This window comes from Saccopteryx leptura, chromosome 2 (assembly GCF_036850995.1).
Source record: "Saccopteryx leptura isolate mSacLep1 chromosome 2, mSacLep1_pri_phased_curated, whole genome shotgun sequence".
Classification (NCBI taxonomy): domain Eukaryota; kingdom Metazoa; phylum Chordata; class Mammalia; order Chiroptera; family Emballonuridae; genus Saccopteryx; species Saccopteryx leptura.
This window is the reverse complement of record NC_089504.1, coordinates 372,813,858-372,834,216: the sequence shown is the minus strand read 5'-3', so window position 1 is coordinate 372,834,216 and position 20,359 is coordinate 372,813,858. Positions and strand designations below refer to the sequence as shown.

Here is a 20,359-nt window from a genome sequence, read left to right as displayed (position 1 = left end):
GAAAAGGTTTAATAAAGCAGTAATGGCTATTAGTGTTGCTAGGGTGATATTGTTATTTTATGTCAACTCTTTTTTTTTTTTTTTTGCATTTTTCCAAAGCTGGAAACGGGGAGGCAGTCCGACAGACTCCCACATGCGCCCGACCAGGATCCACCTGGCATGCCCACCATCTGGGGCATTGCTCTGTTGCAACCAGGGCCATTCTAGCGCCTGAGGCAGAGGCCTTGGAGCTACCCCCAGCACCCGGGCCAACTTTGCTCCAATGGAGCCTTTTCTGTGGGAGGGGAAGAGAGAGATAGAGAGGAAGGAGAAGGGGAGAGGTGGAAAGCAGATGGGCACTTCTCCTGTGAGCCCTGGCCAGGAATCGAACCCAGAACTCCTGCACACCAGGCCGACGCTCTACCACTGAGTCAACCGGCCAGGGCCATTGTCAACTCTTGAATAATTATTCATTTAGGTAGAAAGCCATCCAGAGGGGGTAACTCTCCTAATGAGAGTATGATGGTTAGGGTGCTTGTGGTGATTAGGGGTATTTTATTTCACATATGGAAGAGGGATATTGTTGTTGTTGCTGAGGCTATCATAAATAGCACAAATGTTGTGGTTATTATTAAGATATACAGGAGAAGGTTGAGTAAAGTCATGATTGGATTAAAGGTTAAGATTGAAGTTATTCATCCTAAGTGGGCAATTGAGGAGTATGCTAGAATTTTGTGCAGTTGTGGTTGGTTGAGTCCTCCTCAGCCCCAACTGCAATAGATAGTGCGGATATGAGTAGAATTAGGTCTAGGTAAATAACAGGGTTGATTACATAAAGGACTGGCAGTGGTATGAGTTTTTGTCATATAAGTAAAATTAGGCCTGAAAGGGAGATGCCTTGCGTAACTTCTGGGACTCAGAAATGAAAGGGGGCTAGACGTATTTTTATGGCTAAGGCTAAGGTCATGATGATTGATGCTGTTGGGTTTATTAGTTTTGTGAATGTTCATTGGCCTGAGTATAATAAGTTGATAATAATAGCCAGTATAAGGAGCACTGAGGCAGTGGCTTGTGTTAGGAAAAATTTAGTGGTGGCTTCTATTGATCGAGGATGATATTGTTTTATTAATACCAGAATAATAGCCAGCATGTTCATTTCAAAGCCTATTCAAATCATTAGTCAGGGAGAGCTTATTATTACAATTGTGGTGCCTAATACAACTGTTAATACAATTGTGGTAAAGATAAGGGGATTTATTAGTATGGGAAGGATATAAGCCAACATTTTCGGAGTATGGCCCGATAGCTTATTTAGCTGACCTTACTTAGAATTTGGTGTAGTGTGGTAGCACAAAAAGATTTCTGAAATCTTAGGGGTAGGGTCAAGTCCTATAGTTCTAGATATAGAAATAAGGGGGTTTATACCCCTATTATTTACTCTATCAAAGTAACTCTTTTATCAGACATATTTCTTATGAAAACCCTTGCCGGCTATGAGGACAGTCATGGCAACATGTCATATGCAGAGGGCTAGTTTTAGAGGTAGGAAATTTTTTCATAGAAAGTGTATTAGCTGGTCATATCAGAAGCGGGGGTATGATGCACGTACTCATAGAAAGGCGATGGTTAGGAGTAGGGTTTTAAGGGTGAAATTAATTGTATAAAATTCTGCTATCAGGGGATTGTGGTATGCCTCTAGAAAAAGGGTTGTGGTAAGAATGTTTATCATGATAATGTTGGCATATTCTGCTAGGAAGAATAGTGCAAATGGGCCTCCTGCATATTCGACGTTGAAGCCAGACACTAGCTCTGATTCTCCCTCTGTTAAGTAGAGAGGTGCACAATTAGTCTCGGCTAGGGTTGAAATGAATTATATTATGACTAGGGGTCATGTGGGGACGATTACTCGTAGGTATTCTTGGGTTGTAATTAGGGTGGATAATGTAAAGGAGCCATTCATTAGTAGGGCAGATAGGAGAATTATGGCCAGGGATACTTCGTAGGAGATGTTTTGTACTATAGCTCGTAATGCCCCCATTAGTGCGTATTTTGAATTTGAGGCCCATCCTGATCATAGAATGGTGTATACAGTCAAGCTAGACATGGCTAGTATAACTAGGATTCCACGGTTCATGTTGATAAGGGGAAGAGAAAATGCGGAGATAATGCTCCTTGCACATGGGGAGAGGGTTCATATAGTTAGAGCTAGTGTTAGGGCCAAAACAGGGGCAATAATAAATATTGAGATGGATGATGTAAGAGGTTGGAGGGGTTCTTTAATGAATAGTTTTACTGCATCTGCAATTGGTTGTAGTAGGCCTAGGGGCCAGCAACATTAGGACCTTTTTGTAGTTGTATGTATCCTAACACTTTGCGTTCTAGTAGGGTTAGAAACGCTACAGCCAGCAAAATGGGTACGATTATTAGTAGAAGATTAGTCAGGAACATCTTTGTTAGAGAGGAGTTGAACCTCTGATAATAAAGTTTTAAGTTTTATGCATTTACTGGACTTTGCCACTCCAGGACTTAGGGTTGTAGTCTGAACCAGTGGCTTGCCTCTCCAGACAGTTGGACGGAGCTGCTGGGGGCTGACAGCCATGCTCGGGGACCTTGGCAGCTGCAGTGATGTTGGCACAGGAAGCAGACAGGTTGACTTTGGGACAGGGCTTGGAGATGCGGGTGCCTCGTATAGTGGTAGCTCTGATGAGTACAGGAGGGCATCATTGGCTCACAGATGCTTGTCTCATCAATACCAGAGTTTACTCTGTGAAAACCCAAGGCTGGCAATAGAGGTGTGTACCACTTTAAACCCAGCAATGCTGCTCCCAGAAGAGGAGGGAGAACAGCAGCAAAACTCCCAGCTGGCCAGGCCTGTAAGATCAACCCATAAGAGACCCAGATTGGGAGCTGTATGTAGATAGAAGTAGCTCTGTCAACTCACCAGGGGAAAGGCAAGCAGAGTATGCAGTAGTGACTTTAACAGAGACTGTGTAGGCATGGCCTCTGCCCCAAAGAACTTCTGCTCAGCAGGCAGAATTGATTGCTCTGACTCAGGCCCTACATCTCAGTAAAGGAATAAAATGAATGTTTTTACCAATTCTCGCTTTGCCTTTCTTACTTGCAAGTCCATGGAGCCATATATAAGGAAACAGGGCTCCTGACAGCTGGGGACAAGAACCTCAAATACCCAGGAAAAATTCTCCAGCTGCTGGAAGCAATCTGGAAGCTAAAACAGATAGCAGTAATCCACTGCCAAGGACACCAGAAGGCAGGATAGGTAGAAGCCTATACCACCCAGACCGAATAGGCCAAAGAAGTCATTCCAAGGTTTAGACTGCCACTTCGGATAGGCTCTGACAACTGCCCTGCTTTTGTGGCTAAGGTGGTACAACAAACAACACAAGCCTTAGGCATCACCTGGAAGCTTCATGCGGCATATATACCAGAGTTTGGAGAAGGTGCAATGAATGAATAAAACTCTGAAGTTAGGGCTTAGCAAGTTTTATCAGGAGACCAATCTTAAATGGGTGCAAGCCTTACCTTTAATTCTGTTTAAAATCAGTGTACCCCATCCAAGAACACTAGGTACTCACCTTATGAGATATTATACAATAGACCTCTTCCAAAATCACAGTTTTCCAGGGACTCCTCCCCCACTCTGAGAACTAGGAGAGACAGAACTACACAGATATCTAGGGGCTTTAGGTAAAGTAGCCTAGACCATATCCAAGTAGGTGTTAAATAGGACTCTGATCAGTCTGTTTGCTCCTGTTAACTCTTTTTTTCCCCAAGTAACCAGGTTTAGGTCAAAGATTGGAATCCAGCACCCCTCCATCCCAAGTGGAGAGGACCCTACACTGCGATCCTGACCACTCCAACGGCTGCCAAAGTAAAGGGAATACCTGCCTACGTTTGTCACAGTCGACTGAAGCTGGCAGCTTCTGTAGAGACTCCCTCATAGACAGTGCAGACAGATCCCACCAACCCCTGTAAGTTGACCCTGAGAAGGACAACATGCCCTGCTCCAGCCACAAACCAGAAGCTGGCTGGTCCACACACAGCCAAAGCCTGAGCAACCTCACCATGGAGCTCCTTATAATTGGACTCTGGGGAGGGAGGGAGGGAAACTAGGGTCAAAGGAAAGCCAGAACAAGTCATCTTAAGGTTTGATGCATGTGCTGCTATGAGTCATAGAGAAAGGGGGTGTAGGTCCCTTGGCTGGGAGAGCAGCTACAAGGTAAATGAAAAATTTTTTTTTTTTTTTTGTAAATGTTTTTATTAAAGTATGTTTTGCATACAATATTATATTAGTTTCTGGTGTACAACATAGTGATTTAACATTCATATACATTACAATATGGTCACCACACTAAGTCCAGTAACCATCTGTCACTATTTCTTAAAATTAGGAGCCCTGCTGTGACTCTCATATTGCACTACATAAAGGGCAGTCAATTCCTTTAAACAGTTTGTATATTTGTGGGAAGAGTGATCTATAAATTTTCCTCAGAAACTTGGACCAGTATATGTAAACTTCAGAATTGGTATGATTTCTTTGCTTTATACCCTTTTAGGAATTCAAACTCAGAATGAACAAATCCTAGGAAGGGACACTATAAAGTTAGTTGGAACTAATTTTGATCTCACTAGTAATAAATATTAGGTTAATTGTAGTAACAACTATAACAGTGATTCAAAAATAATTCACAGTTAAAAAGCCAATAAGGAAAAGAAAGCACATAGGTAGAAATCATGAAAGAATATTTGCAGGCATGTTTGTTGAAGAACATTGCTCCATGGAGGAGATTACCAGAGTTAGACTTAAGATGGTGGCAACATTGACTGCTAAGACATCTTGGAATTAAAGGATACCAATGGATAGCAAGTCCAGACCTTTCAGTCAGAACTAGGTGAGATAATCTGATCGTGTCCATCATCAGGATTGCTTAACAAAAGAAATGCTAATCTAGCAAAGACATTCTACTTTTTTTTTTTTTAAATAAATTTTTATTTGAATGGGGTGACATCAATAAATCAGGGTACATACATTCAAAGAAAACATTTCCAGGTTATCTTGTCATTTAGTTCTGTTGCATACCCATCACCCGAAGCGAGATCATCCTCCGCCACCCTCCATCCAGTTCTCTCTGTACCCCTCCCCCTCCCCCTCTCCCTCCTTCCCTCCCCCCACCTCCCCATAGCCACCACACTCCTGTCCATGCCTCTTAGTCTCGCTTTTATGTCCCACCAATGTATGGAATCCTGCAGTTCCTGTTTTTTTCTGATTCGCTTATTTCACCCCGCACAATGCTACCAAGACTCCACCATTCCTCTATAAGTGATCCAATGTCACCATTTCTCCTAGCTGAATAATATACCCTGGTGTATATGTGCCCCATCTTCTTCATCCAGTCCTCTATTTTTTTTTACAGTGATTAAAAGCCTTTAAGCAAACTCTTGGCCAATACAGCAAGAATCCCTAAAAGAGTAGTGTCCTTAACATGTTCCCCAAGTCCAAGTTGGCCCCATCACCATGCCAAATCCCTGAAACATGCAACCCAACCACAGCTCAGTCTGTTAGGAGCTGTCACAGGGAGCAGGAGTCCAGGAAAGTTCCCCACAGGAAAAGTCCACATGGCACTGGAATTGTTGTCACCATTCTATATTTTGCAGCTCATGTCCAAGTCCCAATGACCGCTGCTTCTAGCTGGCAATGATTCAGGTAGACTGGAAAAAGCCATTTGCAGCATGCGTGGATATGAAGCTTCTGTTCTCCTCTGCCTGGAGAGTTGAGACCAGGTAGCTTTTTCCTGGAGCTCTGTGACTGTGGCCTGGTAAAGAGAACCTTGGGATACACTAAGCTGGGTGGCAAAGGTAAATTCATAATACAAGTTGGCTAAAGGAGGAAAGAGAGCTCTAAATTAGGAGTAGGTCCCAGCCTGAAATATGAGTGGGGCATTGAGGTAGGAGGGATAAAGGAAACACTATATATTAAGCAAAGCAGCAGAAAATAGGACTATCAACACCCACAACAGAGATCTTTGAGGGAAGAATAAAAAACCTGACTATTCAGGCAAAACATAGTTAAGTGGCCCTTGTGCAAATGAGATCAGTTACCTGCTTCTTGGAAGAAATACCCTAGGCTTGTCCACAGTGTCGTATATGGGGCCGATGGCCCTGGGCACCTTCAGCCTTCAGTGGCAAACCCCAGCTTTCTGGGCAAGGTTAGGTCATAGGTGGCTGGAGCAGGACTGGAAGAGACTGAACCCTCCCTTAGAGGAGCGAGGGGGAAGCCCACCTTCCAGTGTCCCTGTTTCCTCGCAGCAGAGGCGTGTAAGCCTGGCAGGCTTTAGCTCAATGACCTTCCTTTCCACTATTGAAGCAGGACCCAGATGGCATCCTATGAGACCCCTTTGGGGCGTTGGAGCCTTTAAGGGTGTATCCTAAAAGCTGGTAGTTCCCCTGATCTCTATTGGGCTTTTTCTGCCTCTAGGTATCTTAAAAGCCATTCTCAGAAGATCTCGCTGAGGGGTTTGAGGATCCCCATCCGCCTATATAAATCTTTTCCATATATCTGGAGCTGTTTGGAAAAAAGACAGAACCATGTTATTAGCTAGATCTAATAAAGAAGGTAGTAGTTTGCAGGCGAAAAAGATTTGGTGTCTCCTGTTCATCAGCATTCAAAAGAAATGTAAATTTTTTTTTTTTTAAGTAAAAAGCATGATATAGTAGACCCGTCGGAGTCATTGGACTGGTGTGCAGGATTCCCGGGTTCGATTCCTGGCCAGAGCACACAGGAGAAGCGCCCATCTACCTCTCCACTCCTCCCTCTCTCCTTCCTCTTCATTTCTCTCCTCCCACCCGCAGCCAAGGCTCCACCAGAGCAAACCCACCCTGGGCACTAAGGATGGCCCCACGGCCTCCGCCCCAGTTGCTAGAATGGCTTGGGTTGTAACAGAGCAACATCCCAGATGGGCAGAGCATTCCCCCCGGTAGGCATGCCAGATGGATCCCAGTCAGGCGCATGCAGGAGCCTGTCCGACTGCCTCCCCATCCCCATCCTCAGAAATATACAAAAAATAAATAACTAAAAGAAAAAATACTAAAAAAAAAAAAAAAAAAAAAAGGGAGGGGGCATTCCCTTGTGCTAAAGCTCCAGGGAGCATGGAGTGAGCTTGAGTATGTCCTATGAAACATGGAGCTCTATGTTTACATATAAGTCTTTGAAGAAGGAGGAACTGCTGAAGTAGTTTATCAGCATTTGTCCCTAAGACAGCAGTCTTTGTAGTGGGAACACCATACGTAAATCTTTGCTGTCTGTCTATAGATTAAGGGGGGAATATGGCAAATGCTGAAAAGTCATGATCTTTGTGACCCTCCCCTCCCCCAACCCCCTCCCTCTCCTCCCCCCACCCTGTAACCCCAACACTGTTGTTCATGTCTCTGAGTCTCATCTTTATGTCCCACCTATGTATGAAAACATATAGTTCTTAGTTTTTTCTGATTTACTTCTTTCACTCAGTATAATGTTATCAAGGCCCATCCATGTTGTTGTAAAAGATCCTATGTCATCATTTCTTATGGCTGAGTAGTATTCCATAGTATATATATACCAAAGCTTTTTAATCCACTCGTCCTCTGATGGACACTTGGGCTGTTTCCAAATCTTTGCTATTGTGAACAATGCTGCCATAAACATGGGGGTGCATTTCTTCTTTTCAAACAGTGCTATGGTGTTCTTGGGGTATATTCCTAACAGTGGTATAGCTGGGTCTAGAGGCAGTTCGATTTTTAATTTCTTGAGGAATCTCCATACTGTTTTCCATAGTGGCTGCACCAGTCTGCATTCCCACCAGCAGTGCAGGAGGGTTCCCTTTTCTCCACATCCTCGCCAGCACTTATTCTGTGTTGTTTTATTGATGAGCGCCATTCTGACTGGTGTGAGGTGATATCTCATTGTGGTTTTAATTTGCATTTCTCTCATCATTAGTGATGTTGAACATTTTTTCATATGCCTATTGGCCATCTGTGTGTCCTCTTTGGAGAAGTGTCTATTCATTTCTTTTGCCCATTTTTGGATTGGGTTGTTTGTCTTCCTGGTGTTGAGTTTTACAAGTTCTTTATAAATTTTGGTTATTAACCCCTTGTCCGACGCTATGTCAAATATGTTCTCCCATTGTGTAGTTTGTCTTTTTATTCTGTTCTTATTGTCTTTAGCTGTGCAGAAGCTTTTTAGTTTGATAAAGTCCCATTTGTTTATCCTGTCTTTTATTTCACTTGCCTGTGGAGACAAATCAGCAAATATATTGCTGCGAGAGATGTCAGAGAGCTTACTGCCTATGTTTTCTTCTAAGATGCTTATGGTTTCACGGCTTACATTCAAGTCTTTTATCCATTTTGAGTTTATTTTGTGAGTGGTGTAAGTTGGTGGTCTAGTTTCATTTTTTTGCAGGTAGCTGTCCAGTTTTCCCAACACCATTTGTTGAAGAGGCTGTCTTTACTCCATTGTATTGTCTTACCTCCTTTGTCAAATATCAGTTGTCCATAGAGCTGTGGGTTTATTTCTGAGTTCTCTGTTCTGTTCCATTGATCTATGTGCCTGTTCTTATGCCAGTACCATGCTGTTTTGAGTACAATGGCCTTATAATATAACTTGATATCTGGAAGTGTGATACCTCCCACTTTTTTCTTCCTTTTCAGGATTGCTGAGGCTATTCGTGTTCTTTTTTGGTTCCATATAAATTTTTGGAATATGTGTTCAATGTCTTTGAAGTAAGTCATTGGTATTTTCATTGGTATTGCATTGAATTTATAAATTGCTCTGGGTAATATAGACATTTTAATGATGTTTATTCTTCCTAACCATGAGCACGGTATATGCCTCCACTTATTCGTATCTTCCCTGATTTCTTTTATCAATGTTTTATAATTTTCCGAGTACAAGTCTTTAATCTCCTTAGTTAGATTTATTCCTAGGTACTTTATTTTCTTGGTTGCAATGGTAAAGGGGATTGATTCCCTGATTTCTCTTTCTGACAGTTCATTATTAGTGTATAAAAATGCCTTTGATTTCTGAGTGTTGATTTTATATCCTGCCACCTTGCCAAATTCTTTGATCAGGTCTAGTAGTTTTTTGACTGAGACTTTAGGGTTTTCTATATACAATATCATGTCATCTGCAAATAATGATAGTTTTACTTCTTCTTTTCCAATTTGGATGCCTTTTATTTCTTTTTCTTGTCTGATTGCTGTGGCGAGGACTTCCAGAACTATGCTGAATAAAAGTGGTGAAAGGGGGCACCCCTGCCTTGTTCCTGATCTTAAGGGGATTGCTTTTAATTTTTGCCCATTGAGTATGATGTTGGCTGTGGGTTTGTCATAGATGGCCTTTATCATGTTGAGGTATGTTCCCTGTATTCCCACTTTGCTGAGGGTTTTGATCATGAATGGGTGCTGGACTTTATCAAATGCCTTTTCTGCATCTATTGAAATTATCATGTGGTTTTTCTCCTTTCTTTTGTTTATGTGATGAATCACATTGATTGATTTGCGAATATTGTACCAGCCTTGCCTCCCAAGAATAAATCCTACTTGATCATTGTGTATGATTTTTTCCATATATTGCTGGATCCGGTTTGCTAATATTTTGTTGAGGATTTTTGCATCTAAGTTCATCAGGGATATTGGCCTATAATTTTCTTTTTTTGTGTTGTCTTTGCCTGGTTTTGGAATCAGAATTATGCTCGCCTCATAAAAGGAGTTTGGGAGTCTTCCTTCCTCTTGAATTTTTTGAAATAGCTTGAGAAGGATAGGAGTTAGTTCTTTTTTGAATATTTGGTAGAATTCACTTGTGAAGCCATCAGGCCCAGGACTTTTCTTTTTTGGGAGTTTTTTGATAGCTGTTTCAATCTCATTTGTTGTAATTGGTCTGTTTAGGTTTTCTGATTCTTCCAGATTGATTTTTGGAAGATTATATGTTTCAAGGAATTTGTCCATTTCATCTAGGTTGTCTAGTTTTTTGGCATACAGTTCTTCATAGTATTTTCTTACAATATTTTGTATTTCTGTTGTGTCAGTTGTTATTTCTCCACTCTTGTTTCTAATTTTATTTATTTGAGTCCTCTCTCTTTTTTTCTTGGTGAGTCTTGTTAAAGGTTCATCGATCTTGTTTACCTTTTCAAAGAACCAGCTCCTGGTTTCATTGATCCTCTGTATTGTTTCTTTAGCCTCTATGTCATTTATTTCTGCTCTGATCTTTATTATTTCCTTCCTTCTACTAGCTCTGGGCTTTACTTGCTGTTCTTTTTCTAGTTCTTTTAGATGCAGGGTTAAGTTGTTTATTTGAGCTTTTTCTAGCTTCTTGAGGTATGCCTGTAATGCTATAAACTTCCCTCTCAGGACTGCTTTTGCTGTGTCCCATAAATTTTGAGTTGATGTATGCTCATTATCGTTTGTTTCTAGGAATTTTTAAATTTCTTCTTTGATCTCAATGTTAACCCATTCATTGTTTAATATTGTGCTATTTAGTTTCCAAGTGTTTGAATGTTTTTCAATTTTTCTATTGTGGTTGATTTCTAGTTTAATGCCATTGTGATCAGAGAAAGTGCTCGATATGATTTCAATCTTTTTAAATTTGTTGAGCCCGCTTTTGTGCCCTAACATGTGGTCTATTCTAGAGAATGTACCATGAGCGCTTGAAAAGAATGTATATTCTGCTGCTTTAGGATGAAAGGTTCTGAAGATATCTATTAGATCGAGTTGATCTAATATGTCCTTTAAGTCTGCTGTTTCTTTGTTAATTTTCTTTCTTGAGGATCTATCTAATGATGTTAATGGGGTATTGAAATCTCCTACTATTATAGTATTGCTGTTGATCTCGCCCTTTAAGTCTATCAAAGTCTGCTTTATATATTTAGGTGCTCCTATATTAGGTGCGTAGATATTTATAATGGTTATATCTTCCTTTTGGATTGCTTCCTTTATCATTATGTAGTGACCTTCTTTGTCTCTAACTATGGTCTTTGTTCTAAAGTCCATTTTGTCTGATATAAGTATTGCTACCCCAGCTTTTTTTTCATTTCCATTTGCGTGAAATATTTTTTTCCATCCTTTTATCTTCAGTCTGTGTGCATCTTTTGATTTAAGGTGTGTCTCTTGTAGACAGCATATGTATGGGTCCTGTTTTCTTATCCACGCAGCTACCCTATGTCTCTTGATCGGATCGTTTAATCCATTAACATTTAAGGTTATTACTGATATGTAATTGTTTATTGCCATTTTTTTTCTTTAAAACTGTTTTTCTCTTTTGCTATATTCTTTTTTTCCTTTGACCTGTTTACAACAGGTCCCTTAGCATTTCTTGCAGCCTTGGTTTAGTTGCAGTGAAATCCTTGAGTTTTTTTTGTCTGTAAAGCTTTTTATTTCTCCTTCAATTTTAAATGATAGCCTTGCTGGATAAAGTAGTCTTGGTTGTAGGTTCTTGTTCTGCATTACTTTGAATATTTCTTGCCATTCCCTTCTGGCCTCAAGTGTTTCTGTTGAGAAGTCAGAAGTCATCCTTATGGGGGCTCCTTTGTAGGTGATAGTCTTTTTTTCTCTCGCAGCTTTTAATATTTTCTCTTTATCATTTAGCTTTGGTAATTTAATTATGATGTGTCTTGGTGTTGGTTTCTTTGGGTTTCTCCTTAATGGAGTTCTCTGTGCTTCCTGAACATGTGAGACATTTTCCTGCCTTAATTGGGGGAAGTTTTCCACTATAATTTGTTTGAACAAAGTCTCTATCCCTTGTTCTTTCTCTTCTTCTTCAGGAACCCCTATGATGCGGATGTTATTTCTCTTCATGTTGTCACAGAGCTCTCTTAAAGTTTCCTCAGACTTTTTGAGTCTCTTTTCTTTTTTCTGCTCTGCTTCTGTGCCTTTATTTATTGTGTCCTCTAACTCACTGATTCGATTCTCTGCTTCATCCATCCTGCTTTTAATTCCTTCCATTGTATTCTTTATTTTAGATATTGTATTTGTCATTTCTGTCTGATTCTTTTTTATTATTTCAATGTCCTTTTTTATATTTGTTATCTCTTTATTTAGGTTTTCGTAATGGCCATCTATGGTGGTTCTAATATCTTTGAGCATCCTAACAATCGTTATTTTAAACTCTGCATCTGGTAATTTGGTTATATCTGATTCACTTAGGTCCTTTTCTGGGGATTTCTCTTGGTTTATTTGTGTTGTATTTCTCTGCCTCCGCATTTTCTCTTCACGGGAGTGGCTGTGATCACGTGCTCGGGTGCACAAGGGTTGGTGGCCTTGGCCTTTGCCCCGCCCCCGTGTGTGACGTTATGCTCGGTCCTGAGGGCACTGGCGAGCACCTTTGCTCAGCTGCGGGTCTCCGCCTGTTTCCGAGCTTTCGCCCTGCCTTTGCCAGATGATCCCACTCAAGGAACAGCTGCTAGCCTTGGCTCTACCACCAGGCAGGGCTGTGTGCCCAAGCTTAGCTCCGTAGCGGAACTCCGCCTCTTCTGGGCTTTTGGCTCCACCCCCGCGGGAGGAGCCGGCTACCAAGTCAGACCGCAAGCCTGGGTTGCACGGGCGGGGCAGGGATGTGCTCCTCTGCCCTTGCTCCGGGGCTGGTTTCTACCCTTTCCGGGTTTCCCGCCCTTCTCCCGAGGCTGGATTACAGGCTGCCGGCAGCTGAGCTTGGCCGCTTTTGCACGCCCCCTTCTCCCTAGCCGGGCAAGATTGAGCTCACACCTGAGCCCAGTGGTGGCCAGCCGGCTTCCAACCCTGCCAGCAGAACCGCGCTTTTGTCTCCCGCTGCTGCCCGCCCTCCGGCTCACCCTCAGCCGCGTTGATGGGGGCGTTGCAGCTCGGACCCTAAGACTCACTACTGTAGACCCTAAAGCTCCCTCCTTCTATGCGACTCTGCTCTGAATGCTGCGGGGGAGCTTGTTTGGCTGCTCTCCTGCTTCCCTTTGCTGGTATTGCTGTTTCCGGGGGAAATATTCACTTCAGCTTTGGGGAGTGACTCGTCCCAGGGGTTAGGGTGGCTATCTCCCAAAATGTTTCTCCCTGTGCCTCCTAGATTATACTCTCTTCCTGTTACTGTGGTTCTCTCCCCTCTCCCTCCATCTCCAGGAGCCCCGGGTGAGTGTGAGAGAGATGTTCTGCGTGGTCCATTTAAGAAGGATCCTGGGTCTGAGAAATCAGACTCCCTCACAAACAGTATCCTGACTTGTTTCTGGCTAAATACTGTCCTTACGCCTCTTCTGGGGTCTGGGGCTGCAGGCTGGGGCTTTGTTCCTGGGGCTCTGGACCCTTTCCCCTCTGCTAAACTCACTTCCCACCACGCGAGTCTCTCCCTGCTGCCGTTCGCTCCGAGGAGCTGGGCAACCCTCTCCGCGTTTCCGCTTTTCCTACCAGTCTCTGTGTGGCTTGTTCAGCGTTCCTTGGTTGAAGAGTCCTTTTAGTTTATTCCAGAGTTGGTTTTTCCAGCTGATAGTTCATAAGATTAGTTTGTAATCCACTTTGGTTCTGGGAGGTAGATGCTGGTACGTCCGCCTACTCCAGCGCCATCTTGTCTCTCCGGTAAATGAAAATTATATATGTGCTCATAGCTACCCCTGTAGAATAACCTGTGAATATAAGTCATGTGTCCAATAGGCTACTTGGAAAAAGGATACCTCCAAAAAGAAGTATATATATATTTTTAAAGTTTTTAAATTTTTTTTTAAATTTTTATTTTATTTATTCATTTTAGAAAGGAGAGAGAGAGGGAGAGAGAGAGAGAGAGGAGAGAGATAGAGAGAAGGGGGGGAGGAGCAGGAAGCATCAAATCCCATATATACCTTGACCAGGTAAGCCCAGGGTTTCGAACCGGCTACCTCAGCATTTCCAGGTCGACGCTTTATCCACTGCGCCACCACAGGCCAGACAAAGAAGTATATTTTAAAAGAGGATTACTTATTGCTAACTTAGTTGTCACTGAAGGTTAAGGTTTTTGGAAATTAAGAATTCTGATTAACTGGAAAGGAATTGTATGGTGTTAATAATAAAAAGTATTAACTATAGAAGTACTTTTAGAAAGAAAAAGTAAGTTGTGAAAGCTAGTTATTTCTAAATAGATAAGAAAGTTTATGAAAGTTGAAGGTTGTGTAAGTTGCAGAAAGTTTGTGCTGGTTGTAGCTTTTTTCAGAGGGGAAAAAATGGGTGAAAAGAGAACTCTAGATAGGAGACTAAAAAGATAATGAGTGGCCCCCAGAAAGGATAATCTAATGCTATGGACCTGCCACCTGAGCAAAGGATGGCTCTTGGGGATATGGTACCCCCATTTACATGTTAAACTGGATTTTCTGACTACAGAGGCAGTCTTAGAAGCCATTACCAATGAGACAAGGAGAGCCCTAACCCTCCTTGCATATCAACAGACTCAGATGAGAAACACCATCTACCAAAACAGGTTGGCACTAGACTAACCATTAGCAGCAGAAGGAGGAGTATGTGAGAAATTCAATCTCATCAATTGTTACCTGCAAATAGAAGACCAAGGCCAGGCATTAAGGACCTTGTCAAAAAGATGACAAGACCAGCACATGTGCCTGTGCAAGTTTGGCACAGATAGAACCCCAATAGCCTTTTAGGGGAATAGTTTTTGATAGATACAGGAATTCCAAACTGCCCTCTTGATGTTCTGCTTATCTCTCAGACCTCATCCTTCCTTATTAGACTACCACCCCTGAGATAGAGGAATTCCAAGAAGCTGGCAAGCCCCCCAAAAAGGAGCATTCTGGACATACCAGGACTTTTGATTCAACACCCACTTGCTCGAGACTCTCCTTTTACCCTATAAATTATTCCCCCTAACTTGTACTGGTGCTCTTGTCCCCAGAGAAGTGCCCAGTAGGGTTCCTTTCTTCCTTTCAATAAAGCCTGTTACTCTGATCTTTTCGGACTCCCATGGATTCCAACATTTGGTGCCGAAACCTGGGACAGGGTACTAACTGCCTGGACGATCCCTCTTTGCTGTCCAAACTTACAACCAGGGAAGCAATGGGCAGTGGCAGCTTGTCCTGGGCTTACTCCCTAATTCTGTTTGGACATGCAATTGTAGGTTGATTGGCTGGCGATCTGTCCCTGTCCTGAACTCCTGACCAGAGAAAGGTAAGGAGTTTCTCCCTCCCCCTTCCCCGGTTGGCCTCCAAATTTCTCTCTAAAAACACCCCTTCCTGGTTGGACAGTTTTGACTTCAGACCCCATATCTACGATTGGCCTGCCTCTAATCCTTTATGGACTTCTACAAAAGTCTAGGTGCGCCTAGCCAGGCCCCTCTCCTACGTCCCAAGATCTCGGCCTTGGGGTGACAACCTCTTATCTGAGACTCTCTTCTATGGAGATTTTCTCCTCTCAAAACTGTGACTGAAGGCGGGGATGCCCCCTTCTCTCACCAGTCTCCTCTCCTGTGGGCTCCTCTCAGTCCAAACTGTCCAGCCAGACTCCCCTTGGAACATGGGCTCCTCCCCAATCTTAGGCCTCAGAGACTACTCCTCTACTCCTTTGGGACTCCTCTACTCCTTCTGGACTCATCTACTCCTTTGGGACTCGCTCTACTCTCTGAGGTTCACAGTTTGGGAGGTTTCTACTCTGAGCAACCTGCTTCTGTGGACTTTCTTGAAGGTCTAGGCACCTACCCAGGTTGCTTTCTACTATTATTACAATATCCCAAGAGATCTTGATAATTTCTGCCACTGGATGGGGAGAGCATCAGAAATTCCTTATGTGCAGGCTTTCTTCTCCTTTCGTTCCTGTCCTTAATTTCTGTACCACCTATTCTACACGTAGGCCGTTTTTGGCCAAAGTAACCTCACCTAAAACCTCCACTCCTAATCTTTCCTTCTCCATGTACTCCCAACTCTCTCCCTTTCCTGCCTCACCCCTGGGGGTACCCCTCTCTCAGGACCCCTCTTTGGTCCCTCTGCAAATCTATTCCACTTGAGTCTCTTCCCTCCAGAAAGCCCCCTCCCCTCTCTTCACTGAATCCTTATTCTCATTCACCTGCAAATACCAGTCTCTCTTTCTCCTCCCCTGCTGGCCAGGGGCCCCTCCCTTCTCCACTGTGTTCTTAAACCCCTCCTCCCTCCTTACAGATGGGCAGCTCTGTCTCTTTTTCTTCTTTGACCCATCCTTCCCCCTCCTCCGAGACTGTGTCTTCCACTACCCCTGGTCCTCTCCCTGCAATACCCCCATCCTTCCTGTTCGAAAACCTTCACGGGCTTATCACCTCATACAAGCCTTACACCTGATCAATGAGGCAGTAATTCCCCTCCATCCAGTAGTCCCTAATCTCTACAAGTTACTGTCACACATTCCCTCAAACACCACTCACTTCACGGTCCTAGACCTCAAGAATGCCTTCTTTACCATTCCTCTACACCCTGACTCTTACTTTCTGTTTGTTTGGTTTTTTTGTTTTGTTTTGTTTTTGGACTGACCCAGACACTAATGCAGCCCAGCAACTTACATGGACTGTCTTACCCCAGGGGATCAAAAACAGCCCACACCTGTTTGGGCAAGCACTAGCTCAGGATTTAGCAGCATGCAATCTCAAAACTAGTACTCTCTTACAATATGAAAATAACCTACTCCTTTGCAGCCCCTCCCTGCCTGCCTCAAGGAGACACACCTCCACTCTTAACTTCCTCACCATGAAGAGATATCATGTCTTCTCTGCTAAGGCTCAACTTCACTCTCAGTCCCTAGTCTATCTAGACATTGCCTTAACTCCCACTACCTGAGGTCTCACCCTAGATCTAACGCAGACCCTCTGCAGTCTCCAACTACCTACCACCGCAGATCAAATCCTTTCTTTCCTTGGTCTAATAGGCTTCTTTAAACACTGAATTCCCAATTTTGCTCTCTTAGTCAAGCCCCTCAGTGAGATCTTCTGAACATGGCTTTTAAGGCCTATAATGGCCAAGGAAGTAACAGAAAAGGCAAATAAGGCCCAAAAGAAGTCAAGAAATATCAGCTTTTGGCATACACTCTTAAAGGCTCCAGGACCCTAAAGGGCTTCATAGGATTCCATCAGGGCCCTGCTCCAGAGTGGAAAAAAAATGTCATTGAACTGAAGCCTGACAGGCTTCCCAGCCCCACAGTTTGACATGACTGTGCTGTGGTAAGAGGGACAGGAGAAGGTAAGCTGCCCCCTTGCTCCATGGAGGGAGGGTTCAGTCTCTTCTAGCCCTGCTCCAGCTACCTGTGACCTGACCTTGCCCATTGTGCTGGGAATTGCCACTGAAGGCCCAAGGACATCGTTCACGAGACTAAGGTATTTCTTCCAAGTAGCAGATAAACTGATCTCATTTCTTGTAAACACAAGGGCCATCTACTATGCTTCGCTTGAATATTTGAGTTTTATTTATCTCTCAAAGATCTCTACTGTAGGTATTGACAGTCTGAGTTTGTTACTTTATTTAATGTATAATATCTCCTTTATTCCTCTTGTCTCAATGCCCCATGCCTATTGTAGGCTGGGACCTGCTGCTAATTCCAGCTAGAAGCAGTGGTCACTAGGACTTAAACTCTAACTGCAAAGTGTAGAAAAGTAATCACCCTTTCCCTAAGTACTTGCAGGATTTACAGATTACTCAGCAAACTGTTCAAAGACTGTCCAAGAAACGCTTCCAGCATTACATCACCCAAGGACTGACTTTCATGTGGACAAGTCCACATGCACTGTAATCCTGACAACTCCCACTGCTGCTAAAATAGAAAAACGGCATGCCTTACTCCAACCACAAACCTGAAGCTGGTTGGTTTACATATGGCGAATATATGAAAAACTAAGGACTCTTTTAATCAGACTTTGGGAAAAGGGAAACTAGGGTAAAAAGAAAGTCAACTTAACTGTCACTAAAGGTTAAATATTTTTAAATCAAGAGTTCTGACTAGAAAAGAATTGTATGGTTTTAATAACAGAAGGTATAAGGTATGGAAATACTTTTGAAAGGAAAAGGAAAAGCAAGTTGTTATGAAGGCCAGTTATTTCTGGATAACAAAGTTTATGAAAGTTGAAGGTTTATAAGGTTTGTGCAGGTTGTAGGAGGTTTGTACTGAGAAAAAAAGAATTTGAACAATCAGAAAATGGGTTTTCAAAGAATGTTTAATTAGCCACCCTAACTAACAATCCTTTACTCTCCCCACTTATTGGGATGACTCTTTCCTCCACCCTGACCATCTGGAACTCAGAGAAACAAAACCGATCCTTTGTCCTTCTATTCTCTATTCACCTCTCAGCCTGCCTCACGCAATCAGGTGCTTTCTACTTGTGTGGGAACAACACCTATATATGTCTCCCTACTAATTGGACATAAACCTGTACCCTAATTTATCTCACCCCAAATATCAACCTAATCCCACCCCATGAGCCTCTTCCAGTTCCTAGTACACTACCCATCAATCTAAGACCAAATGAGCTGTACAGGTAATCCCTCTTCTTGTTGATTTAAAAATTTCTATAAAAATAGGTCTAGGGGCAGGGGGACTGGCCACTTAACCGTCTTATTCCTATTCTCTCTCTCTCTGAAGTCCAGCGATTCATAAAAAACAAACCGAGACATGGAATCAGTGGTTTCACACAAACTGGGTGTCTTGACTATTGCCTTTCATTGGTCCACTCACTCTCATATTTATTTTTCTAACTTTTGGACTCTGCCTCTTATGTTTGTTCACTAGTTTCTTACAGAACCGCATGCAGACCTTCACCAGTCAGAAAATTGAAAAATCTACCTAACTCTACACACCAACCCTGAAACCTGCCCTCACGAAACAGAAGAATCTGAAACTGTATATCAGCAAACCTCCTAAATCCTATCTTACAACCCCTACAGGTCCCCTAACCCTAAAGCTCTCCCGTATCCCTTGAAGAACTAGGAGAGTGAAAAGCCTTCACTGCTTCACGCTTCTCAGTCTTTTTACCCATCACATAGTGAGGGGACAAGATCGCTGAGTCTTCTTGGCTGAAGAAGAGCCTACAAATGGACCTGAAACATTTCTTTTAGCTCAAGCTAACTGTTCTCTCCAGGGCTGCCAGGAAAGAATATCTCTAACTTTACCATGGAAGAACTTTCACCCCCGCTATACAACCCTCCTTTCCAAATACTTTCCTCCTTCTTTATCAAGTTCCTACAGGCCCGGATGAGAGAAATCTCTAGGATTACCTACAATCAAATGCTCCTACACTCCTATTCCCCAATACCCCAAGGAGAACTTCACGAGGGAAATATCAAATAGGTAGGGATGACAGCAGGAAGAAGCCGCCCCTCAGCCTGAGAAGTTCCCTCCTGAATGTTCTCCAAACCCCCTTCCTTTTAAACCACACATATTCAGTCCTTCTAAAACTTACACCAACAGGTTCCCTGTCTCTAAAAATCACCACATGTCCTCCCATTTGAGAGGAACCAGACCAGCACATCTCATGAGGCTCATCCAGGAAACCATGTATCACCATGTCACCCTGTTCAATCAGTACTCGCAGCAAGCAACTAACAATTATTACCTCGCAAGATTTTTTTTACTTCCTCACTCAGGTTTTCGAAGACATCGCCTGGTTCAGACCTCACAGCATGGAAATTGATGACCTCCTTAACTGGATGGGGGACTTGGCTTAGCAAGGTTCCCTTCTTGAGTTCTCTCCAGAAGAAGCAATAATTTTCCAATTTTTTCTCCTCTTTCTCCTCATCACCCCTCACCATATATTATAAAATTAATAACTGCCTTTCTTTTATAGGTAACCACAGAGTTGAGAAATGATAGATACAGGAATTCCAAACTGTCCTCTTGATGTTCCGCTTATCTATCAGACCTCACCCTTACTTATTGGACTATCGCCCCGAGACAGAGGAATTCCAAGAAGCTGGCAAGCCCCCCAAGGAGGAGCATTCTGGACATACCAGAACTTTTGATTCAACACCCACTTGTTCGAGACTCTCCTTTACCCTATAAATTTGTCCCCCTAACTTGTACTGGTGCTCTTCTCCCCGGAGAAGTGCCCGGCAGGGTTCCTTTCTTCCTTTCAATAAAGCCTGTTATTCTGGTCTTCTCGGACTCCCATGGATTCCAACAGTTTTCAGCTTTTAGTAGGTTTAACACTTTAATAAGAATAGTTTTTACCTGACCAGGTGGTGGCGCAGTAGATGGAGTGTCGGACTGGGATGCCGAGGACCCAGGTTCGAGACCCTGACGTCGCCAGCTTGAGCGCAGGCTCATCTGGTTTGAGCAAAAGCTCACCAGCTTGGACCCAAGGTCGCTGGCTCGAGCAAGGGGTTACTTGGTCTGCTGAAGGCCCACGGTCAAGGCACATATGAGAAAGCAATCAGTGAACAACTAAGGT

At 43.1% G+C, this 20,359-nt stretch overlaps 1 long non-coding RNA gene across 1 annotated transcript in view; it reads left to right on the top strand.

The window, feature by feature from the left end:
• Positions 1–20,056, top strand: part of LOC136392726 (uncharacterized) — a 32,577-nt gene extending 12,521 nt beyond the window's left edge. Inside the window, exons 2-3 of the long non-coding RNA XR_010748974.1 lie at positions 15,083–15,132; positions 19,757–20,056. This is a non-coding gene — a long non-coding RNA (uncharacterized lncRNA). The remainder of the gene's footprint in view (positions 1–15,082; positions 15,133–19,756) is intronic.
• Positions 20,057–20,359: the final 303 nt, after the last annotated feature.